Source organism: Bombina bombina, chromosome 1 (assembly GCF_027579735.1).
Source record: "Bombina bombina isolate aBomBom1 chromosome 1, aBomBom1.pri, whole genome shotgun sequence".
In the NCBI taxonomy this organism is placed as follows: domain Eukaryota; kingdom Metazoa; phylum Chordata; class Amphibia; order Anura; family Bombinatoridae; genus Bombina; species Bombina bombina.
This window is the reverse complement of record NC_069499.1, coordinates 1,277,126,981-1,277,138,183: the sequence shown is the minus strand read 5'-3', so window position 1 is coordinate 1,277,138,183 and position 11,203 is coordinate 1,277,126,981.

Below are 11,203 nucleotides of genomic sequence, written 5' to 3'. Positions count from 1 at the left end.
TCAACAGGAATCTGTGGTTTGACTAAACTGTGTTTACTACAACATTGTAAGCTACATGTCAATGCTATGTTATGTTGTGTTTAGATTTTAGCAGTAAATACACTCTAGGCTAGAGCATCTGCTTGGTGCTATTAAGAGTGATGGGTTTGACAGTTTGGTCACTACCAGTAGCAGCTATTCACTCATTACACCTGATTCACAAAAAACTTCAGTGAAACAAACATTCTGATATCTTCAAAATAGTGAGTTTCTGATCCGTTTTTTCATCTTCTCTTGATTACTTAGCATAGCGGGCACCCTGGGAATGCTTAATTAATTAATTAATTAATTAATTAGAAATGACATACAAATGTCATATGTGAAACTGCAACTGAGTACTAAAGACCTTAATTTTAAAGGGCCAATATAGTGGAAAAATTACATATACTCAATCATTAAATAAATTGTCTTTCTTCTCAAATGGAGTTACTCTACATTTTAAAAAACCTTATTCCCCTGGCACATCACCTGCAACCATTTGTGGAACCAGTTATATTCCTTTTTACTAATAGTGGGAGGCCGGGGCAATGATCTGTAGGAACTGTTCTAGCATAAGCTGTTTCATGTGGAAAATAAATGTTAGGTGTTGAACACCTCCTTCTCCAATTTTAGGTATAAGCTCCCATTTATCAAGCTGTAAGGAGATAAGATTTCCAACCACAAAACCTGTCTGCCTACATTGGGGGCTAGTTAGGCACTATTGTCCACCCACATGTATCATGCTGTTTCTTTCCCTTCTCTCACACAACCATTTGCATGAGAGCAGTGCTTGTCAATCACCACATGCCATTTTAAGTCAAACCTCTGTTTATTAAAGGGCCACTTAATGCAGTAGAATTGAATAATTAACAATTGCATAATAAAAAGACAATGATTTAACACCTACTCGGAATTTCAAATAAGCAGTAAAAAAAATTCTGACAAATTTATTTTTTCTCCCATTTTCCAGCCTTTTTTATTATATGGCAGACATCAGCCAATTACAGACTAGTATACATACACCCTGTGAGCTTGTGCACATGCTAAGTAGGATATTGCTCCCCAGAAAGTGTGCATATAAAAATAAAAAAAATTGATAATGGAAGTAAATTGGAAAGTGTCTTAAAACTGCATGCTCTTTCTGAATCATAAAATTTTATTTTGACTTGATTGTCCCTTTAACTTGAGGGTGCAGTCTCACATGACCAAGTCTGTACTGCAATAACTGCTTGCATAGCTTGATGAATGGGGTTAGAGTTTTTTTTTGCAGAGAAAACTGTAATAAAAAGCAGCTTCAGCCCAGCCCAGCAATGTCTTTAATACCCTTTTTTATTTATTTATTTTTATTTATTTATTGGTTTGGTCATTTCACTTCCTATAATAATGTCATTGCATATGCAAATTAATGGAAACTATACATTATTTTTCAATGCAAGCAGGTCTGGTACTGTCTAGCTTAACATTTCAGTTTTTACTAGAATGTTACTGTAGTTGGGCAGTCTTAGAAGATATTAAAAAGAATGTTCACCAATATTCATGTTAAAGCTCACCTTTGGTCAAGAATTGTGTGACCTGGAGAGCTTGGAGAATCTATATAATGAAGGAGCAGTCAGAGAGCCAAATGATGAGGTATATGAAGCCTTTGGGGGAAAAAGGGCCCTCATTCAGGCTATAGGGGATATACTGGAAAAATTCTAAAAGAGAATTGAACAAGATCTCATAAAGTTGGCATATGTGACAAATAATAAGACATTTTTAAAATTTAACAACAACAAAAAAGGAATACTTTCCAGTCACTGAGCAGAAATGATAATATTATGATCAGGGCAGCAGAAAAGGGGGGATCAGTAGTCATCATGGACAAAAGTTTTTTTGTCAATGAAGCACGACGTCAATTGAATGACCCTCAGCAATATATTAAACTTAGTACCAACCCTACCAATCATTTTTTTTTCTTGTGAACTTAGGCAGATAGTGGATGATGGAAGGGAGAGTGGTTTTCTAGATAAGAAGACAGGGGAATATATCTTAGTTGATAACCCTGTTATTCCATTGCTCAATTTTCTGTCGAAGGTTTGCAAATCACTTGTAAATGTGGTTGGTAGACTCATTATCAGTGGGATTGGCTCATTATTTGAGCATCTTTCCCAGTGGTTGGATGGGATATTACAGCCACCTGTAAAAGATCTCCCTAGCTACCTTAGAGATACTAAGCAGCTCTTGATGGAGATGCGGGAGGTATCGTGGGAAAGCAATTTCAGTTGGCTATCAATTTTACAGCAGTGTACTCATTAATTCCCCACAAAATGATTTTGAATGCTATTACATTTTTCTTGGACAGATGTGGTCAATACAGTCAAGGGTTTTCTAAATATATACTTAGAGTAATGGAATTCTTACTCACTCACAATTTTTTGTATTTCAGGATGAGTTCTTTCTTCAAAGATATGGGACAGCGATGGGGGCAAAATTTACCCCATCTTACGCCAACCTATTTTTGGAGGACAGAATCCCCTCAAGGATCACATTATGTATTATTGCAGATAAATTGATGATCTGCTGGTGATCTGGGGGGGGGGGGGTAGTCAAATGGAAGCAAGGGATTTTGTGAAAATCCTGAACATCAATGATGTGGGGATTAAGTTAACATTTGAAATGGGAGAACAAAAAATAAATTATCTGGCTTGGAACCCTAACAGGGAATCTGGAAGAAAAGAGTGTAGATCTGGAAGTGTACAGGAAACCCATTTCAGGGAACACTCTTTTACATACACAAAGTGGACACCCCCAATAAGTATTTGACTCGGTACTCAAGGGAGAATTTATAAGATTAAAAAGAAATTGCACAAAACAAGAAAACTATGATAGGCATGCCAAGGATTTGAGCAATAGATTCCTTGAAAGAGGTTATAACAAAAATAACATAGACACCATTAGAACAGAGGTGGACAAAAAAACACAGAGAGGAGTATTTAACTAAGAATGACCGCAATACAAAGAATAGGAACAACAACTTTGAGGGGGTTACATTTATAACCCAATTTAGCAACCAATACAATCAAATTTGTAAGATACTGAGAAAACATTTTCACATGTTAAAAACTGATGATGGTCTGGTAGACACAGTTTGCAGATATGCCTTCAGAAAGGGCAAATCAATAGGAAATATAGTGGCCCCCACACAACTGAGAACAGATAAAAGAAGCAACAGCTCTTGGTTACAACATAAGTGGGTGTTCAAGTGTATTTATCCCTATTGTAAGGCATGTGAACATCTGAGAGTAGGTGAAAGTTTTGTAAGCACAGCTACTGGCGAGCAGTTTTTGCACCAAAAATGTCACAACTGTAGAAATACATATGCCATTTACTTACTGACACGTGAGAGCTGTAATCTACAATATGTAGACCTCACAACAAGGAAGGTTAGACATAGGGGCCTATTTATCAAGCTGTCAACTTTCTTGCATTCGCCGGCACCAATACGCTCACCTAAGATCGCCTAACAACGCTGCTGCGGACCTGAATACGCTCTCCAAAGTTACCAAAAAACCTGTCAAAAAGCTGCGCACCAAGTACGGGGCGATGAGCAGCGGACTGTTGTTAACTAACAGTCATCAATCTCGCTGCTCTTCTGCTTTTTCCTAGCTTTATTGGTATACTGTCACTAAACACCCACACTATACTAAACTGTTTTACCCCTATCCCGCTGCTCATGGACCCCGCCGCAACTAAATAAAGTTATTAACCCCTAAACTACCACTCCCGGAGCCCACCGACACTCTAATAAACTTATTAACCCCAATCCTGACGCTCCCGAAGCCCACTGCCACCTACATTATGTTATTAACCCCTAATCTGCCCCTCCCTACACCGCCGCCACCTACATTATATCTGCCGTCCCCAAAGTCGCCGCCACTATATTAAATTTATTAACCCCAAAACCTAAGTCTAACCATAACCCTAACACCCCCTAACTTAAATCTAATTTAAATAAATATAAAGAAAATTACTATCATTAACTAAATTTTTCCTATTTAAAACTAAATACTTACCTGTAAAATAAACCCTAAGCTAGCTACAATATAACTAATAGTTACATTTTAGCTAGCTTAGGGTTTATTTTTATTTTACAGGCAAGTTTGTATTTATTTTACCTAGGTAAAATAGTTACTAAATATTTATTAACTATTTAATAACTACCAAGCTAAAATAAATACAAATTGACCTGTAAAATAAAACCTAACCTAAGTTACACTAACACCTAACACTACACTACAATTAAATACAATTAAATAAATTACATACAATTAACTAAATTATATACAATTATCTAAAGTACAAAAAAAAAAAAAACACTAAATTACAGAAAATAATAAACAAATTACAAGATATTTAAACTAATTACACCTAATCTAATAGCCCTATCAAAATAAAAAAGCCCCCCAAAATAAAAGAAACCCCTAGCCTAAACTAAACTACCAATAGCCCTTAAAAGTGCCTTTTGCGGGGCATTGCCCCAAAGTAATCAGCTCTTTTACCTGAAAAAAAATACAAACAACCCCCCCAACAGTAAAATCCACCACCCACACAACCAATCCCCCCAAAAATATACTAACTAAAAAAACCTAAGCCCCCATTGCCCTGAAAAGGCATTTGGATGGGCATTGCCCTTAAAAGGGCAGTTAGCTCTTTTGCGGCCCAAAGCCCTAACCTAAAAATAAAACCCACCCAATACACCCTTCAAAAAACCTAACACTAACCCCCTGAAGATCGATTTACCAGGAGATGTCTTCATCCAAACCGGGCAGAAATGGTCCTCCAGACGGGCAGAAGTCTTCATCCAGACGACATCTTCTATCTTCATCCATCCAGCGCGGAGCGGGTCCATCTTCAAGACATCCGACGTGGAGCATCCTCTTCTGCCGATGACTACCCGACAAATGAAGGTTCCTTTAAGTGATGTCATCCAAGATGGCGTCCCTTAGATTCCGATTGGCTGATAGAATTCTATCAGCCAATCGGAATTAAGGTTGAAAAAATACTATTGGCTGATGCAATCAGCCAATAGGATTGAAGTTCAATCCTATTGACTGATCCAATCAGCCAATAGGATTGAGCTCGCATTCTATTGGCTGTTCCAATCAGCCAATAGGATTGAACTTCAATCCTATTGGCTGATTGCATCAGCCAATGGGATTTCTTCAACCTTAATTCCGATTGGCTGATAGAATTCTATCAGCCAATTGGAATCTAAGGGATGCCATCTTGGATGACGTCACTTAAAGGAACCTCCATTCATCGGGTAGTCATCAGCAGAAGAGGATGCTCCACGTCGGATGTCTTGCAGACGGACCCGCTCCGCACCGGATGGATGAAGATAGAAGATGCCGTCTGGATGAAGACTTCTGCCATCTGGAGGACCACTTCTGCCCGGCTTGGATGAAGACTTCTGCCCGTCTGGAGGACCATTTCTGCTCGGCTTGGATGAAGACTTCTGCCCGTCTGGAGGACCACTTCTGCCCGGCATGGATGAGGACTTCTGCCCGTCTGGAGGACCACTTCACCCGGCTTGGATTAAGACGTCTCCCGGTAAGTCGATCTTCAGGGGGTTAGTGTTAGTTTTTTTTATGGGTGTATTGGGAGGGTTTTATTTTTAGGTTAGGGCTTTGGGCAGCAAAAGAGCTAACTGCCCTTTTAAGGGCAATGCCTATCCAAATGCCCTTTTCAGGGCAATGGGGAGCTTAGGTTTTTTTAGTTAGTATTTTATTTGGGGGGTTGGTTGTGTGGGTGGTGGGTTTTACTGTTGGGGGGGTTGTTTGTATTTTCTTTTCAGGTAAAAGAGCTGATTACTTTGGAGCAATGCCCCACAAAAGGCCCTTTTAAGGGCTATTGGTAGTTTAGTTTAGACTAGGGTTTTTTTATTTTGGGGGGGGGGCTTTTTTTATTTTGATAGGGCTATTAGATTAGGTGTAATTAGTTTAAATATCTGATAATTTGTTTTTTATTTTCTGTAATTTAGTGTTTTTGTTTTTTTGTACTTTAGAAAATTGTATATAATTTAGTTAATTGTATTTAATTAATGTAATTTATTTAATTGTAGTGTAGTGTTAGGTGTTAGTGTAACTTAGGTTAGGTTTTATTTTACAGGTCAATTTGTATTTATTTTAGCTAGGTAGTTATTAAATATTTAATAACTATTTAGTAACTATTCTACCTAGTTAAAATAAATACAAACTTGCCTGTAAAATAAAAATAAACCCTAAGCTAGCTACAATGTAACTATTAGTTATTTTGTAGCTAGCTTAGGGTTTATTTTACAGGTAAGTATTTAGTTTTAAATAGGAATAATTTAGTTAATGATAGTAATTTTCTTTATATTTATTTAAATTAGATTGTGAGGGGGTGTTAGGGTTAGGGTTAGACTTAGGTTTAGGGGTTAATAAATTTATTATAGTGGTGGCGATGTTGGGGACGGCAGATTAGAGGTTAATAAGTATAATGTAGGTGGCGGCGGTGTTGGGGGGCAGATTAGAGGTTAATAAGTATAATGTAGGTGTCAGCGGTGTCGGGGGGGCAGATTAGGGGTTAATAAGTATAATGTAGGTGGCGGCTTTGTAGGGGGCGGCAGATTAGGGGTGTTTAGACTCTGGGGTTATGTTAGGGTGTTAGGTGTAAATGGTAACTTTATTCTTCCATAGGAATCAATGGGATATCGGGCAGCAGAGAACATGAGCTTTGCTGCTTTCCGACTCCCATTGATTCCTATGGCATCCGCCGCCTCCAGGGTACGCTGGGCCGGAATAGTGGCGAGCGTACCTGGTAGAAATGTGATAACTAGCAAAAGTAGTCAGATATTGCCAAATTTGCATTCAGAACATCTGTAGTGACGTAAGCTTCGATCTGTGTCGGACTGACACCAGTGGATCTGTTACGTCACAAAATTCTACTTTTGCCGGTCTGTAGGCTTTGATAAATAAGAGGAATCAGGCTCCCTACAATTACTTTGCGGAATTCCAACGTATTTGCGGTTGATGGCTTGATAAATAGGGGCCATAGGGTGAGAGAACACCTCTCTAACATTAGGCTGGGCAAGTTAACTACTCCTTTAGTGCAACATTTTAAATTAAAACACAATAAATAAAGTAATACGTGGAAATTGACTATTTTGGAAACAGTGACTTGTAGGAGCAAAGGGGGGGGGGGATAAGGATGCCCTATTAGGGAAGCGTGAGGTATTTTGGATACATTGATTAAATACCAGAATCCCATTTGGGATGAACTCTGAGTATGATGTATTTAACTTTTGGCATTAATACCACGTTTCCTGAGTATATAGAAAGCTTCCTTTTACATTTTCTTATTGTTTTTCATTCTTATGGACAGCCACATGCTATATTGTTATACTGTGGAGTTTGGCTCCTCCATTCTAAAATCTCAGTATATAGTATTAGCATGTGGCAAGAGGAATACTATTCTAACAGAAGTCATTACATATAGGAGAATCCATTTATGTTGATATGAGGTGAGACTAATAACTGGATTCACTTGTTTGTCAACTTTGAGTCTTTATTATGTAGACATAGATGTATGGATTGTTTTATCCAATAATAATATACCATAGGAATGATTATATATTTACCCCTCTACATCAGGAATTGATCTATGTGCTGGTTATTATCAATAGAAGTTAAAATACCCTCCAAAATGTGAGTGTATTGAAGACCCAGTGAGGCTCACCTTTTATGATAGATGGCTAACCAATTTAAACAACATAAGCCCTTTGAATTTAAGGATGATGTGTTTGCAAAAGATCATTTAATGTGGACACATATTGTGTGTGTATACCTTTAACAATAAGTGTATCGCAGAGATATAGATGTGTTCCATTTATCTGTTCCTATAGAAAGTAATCTAGGAAGATTCTGCATATGAGAGTGAACTACAATCATTGCTATAATGTTCATTTTATTCCTGAGATGCAGTACTGCAAAATACAATCCTTGTTTTGTCTAAATTCTTCAATAATCTTGCACTGTCATTTTAAAGTTTATATTTTTGTAACAAATGTTATTATGTATCTTTAAGACCTTGGATTTACTCCATGAGGACTGATGATGGGAACTCCTCCTTCCTAAGTTTTAGCCAATGGAGGTGATTTTATGTGGTTAGATGGCCGGACAAGGCAAATGAATTTCAGCTATGATTACGGCCAGCAGGCCGAAATGCATCAGCAGGTTCAGGGGGGAACCCCTATCTTCAGTCCATCTTTGTTGCCCTATTTCCAGGAGTATGTTTTTATCCATGGATGGTAAATAAAGGCTAAGTTTTATACAGATATCAAGTGCTCCTGAAAAGTTTTTTCTGTATCGAAGGCTCATCTAAATATTTCACATTATATGACACAGAACATTATAGAATAGATGTGGTTCACTCTATTAAAGGCACAACAAAAGTACAAAAAAGAAATGCTCTGTGTTAGAGCATTTTATTATTGCACCATTGCTTGCATATAGCTGTATGTTTAACACATCAAAAGGGATTAAACACATAGTTAAAGGTAGCTGCAGAGCAGCAATACACTGCTGGGATCTAGCTGAACATCTTGCCTTTAGCTTTTTTATCTTGTGGCAGGAAAGCTCCCTTTCCTCCAGTGAAATAATTTAATCTAAGCCTGGTCCCCTGAAAAGGAAGATAAGAGTCTTTAAAACCATGTCTACAGACCATGATTTGAGCTACAATGTTTGCCTAGCCAAAACAGCCATTGCAGCCCTTTTCCAATTGTGTGCCATTTCCACAGCTGTGTCAATTACAAAGCTGTTTGTGATCCTAACCATTTTTATGCGGTTCATGATTTCTACCACAGAGGCTCCTTCAGAAATAAGGACTGAAAGGTTGCTACATCCATGCAAACTACACTGATAGCTGGCCTTAACATAAAGCCCACCAGCTGAAAGGATCGTCTGTTAAAGTCTTCAAGATTTCTGTTCAAGGAATCCTTGAATGAGGTGCTATCCTCTAAAGGAATTGTAGTCTGCCTGTCAAGTGTGGATATTGCTCCATCCACCTTAGGAAGGGTTTCCCACACTTCCAGTTTTGGAGAGGGAAATAGGAACATGTTCTTAAACTTGGTACTGGGAAGGTAGATGGCTGTTTGGGAGCTTTTATAAAGAATGTATGAATCATTTTCAATGAATGCTTGTGTGTAGCAGGAGGGTCCTCTACTTCCAAAGCCAGCAAAACCTCCCGCAATAAAGTGTGTATATGCTCAAGCCAGAATTTAAAGAGCACACCCTCTGCCAATTCTTAATCAGTGGGGTCCTGATTCACCAGTGGGGTTCTGGGAATTCTTCCTCAAAAGAGAAAAATTCAGATTCCAATATACCCTTCTTCTTTACTGGATACTTAGACAGGTCGCTCTTGAGAGATATCTCTGATCAACAAAAGGAGTGAAAGATTACCTTCTGTTACTTGCATGCATCAGCGTTTAACTGCTGGAGGCATGAGAGCATCCACTCAGTGTTAGCAGAGTGGATATACTCTTTAAATTGAGGGGACAGTTTTGAAGAACTCTTTTGGCTATTGCCATGATGGGATTTGAACCCTTGACCACTTTGCTGTAGGGGCAGCACTGCAGAACCCTGTCTAGGATTATACATAGACTCAGTGTACAGTGTGCCTAGCTGATAAGAGGGACACATCAAATTATACTTACATAGCAAGCATAACTGAGAAGGGGCTAAAGTATCTTTGGATTGTCCTTCCAGAGGGTTAGGATATTGTCCAGAGACTTGAGCTGCATAATTGTTTTCCATAGTAAGTATAGGAGAGTATGGATAGTAGTAAGTATCTACAGAGAGATAGGAGCCCATAAAACACAATATGAATGGACACAATTGGTAATGTAAAACTGATATCCCTGTGTTGGTTAAAGTGCACTTGTCATTGCACAATAAATACGTTTTAGAAATTCTTATTTTAATTATATAAATGTATTTCAGCACTTAAAGGATCAAAATAACTCAATTATGGTACGCTCCAATAGGCATGAGTGACTTATCCGCAACTGGTCCTGGAAACTGCGTTATACATGCAGAATGGCTACCACACTGTAGAGGGTATGAGAAGAAGCAGGAGCAGAATGCGCATGATTTTGGCTCCCAAACATTTACCCCTGATGTCCCAGTAGGGATTAGTGCCTCTTAGATTAGAAGCTCTTAAAAAAGGAATCGAAGAGCTTAGGGAGCTGCTTTGATATTACTGATAACTCTGGTGAGAGCTATAAAGTCAGTCGCAGTACTCAAGTTTTTGTAAAAGTACCCAAAAAAGTATTTACCTATCAGCACCTAGGTCTACAATGTTCTACTGAGCTGCAGAAGACAGGCCCTTGCAACTTTGTATCTGTCTAGGACACCTTCAAACAAGATTTTGTCTTTATGATTGAGTTTTTATAGGGTATGTGCATCCATGCATGCTAAGTCTAAACACAGTCACAACAGTGCACTACAAAAGTGCTTGTATCTATATTATTGAATTAAAGGGACAGTCAACACCAGAATTTTTGTTATTTAAAAAGATAGATAATCCCTTTATTACCCATTCCCCAGTTTTGCATAACCAACACTGTTATATTAATACACTTTTTACTGCTGTGACTAACTTGTATCTAAGGCTCTTCTGACCGCCCCTAATCACATGACTTTTAGTTATTATCTATTGACTTGCAGTTTAGCCAATTAGTGCAGTGTCTGCCACAACTCACGGGCGTGCTCACAATGCTATCTATATGGTTTACCTGAACTACTCTCCCCTGCTGTGAAAAGCAAATACAAAAGCATGTGATTAGAGGCGGCCTTCAAGGGCTTAGAAATTATCATATGAGCCTTTCTAGGTTTGCTCTCAACTAGAATACCAAGAAAACAAAGCAAAATTGTTGATAAAAGTAAATTGGAAAGTTGTTTAAAATTACATGCCCGATTTGAAAAATAAAAGTTTTTTTGGGCCTTGACTGTCCCTTTAACAAACACAAAGGGGCGTTCCAGTTTTCACGTTTAAGAATTAAGGTGCATCCCCTAAAAAAACCTGGTCACGAATCTCGTTTGAAGGCCTCCTAGGCAAATACAATGTTGCAAGGCAGTGGGTTCACGCTTTAAAGTTTCAGTTATGTTAAAATCCATTATAAGAAGAT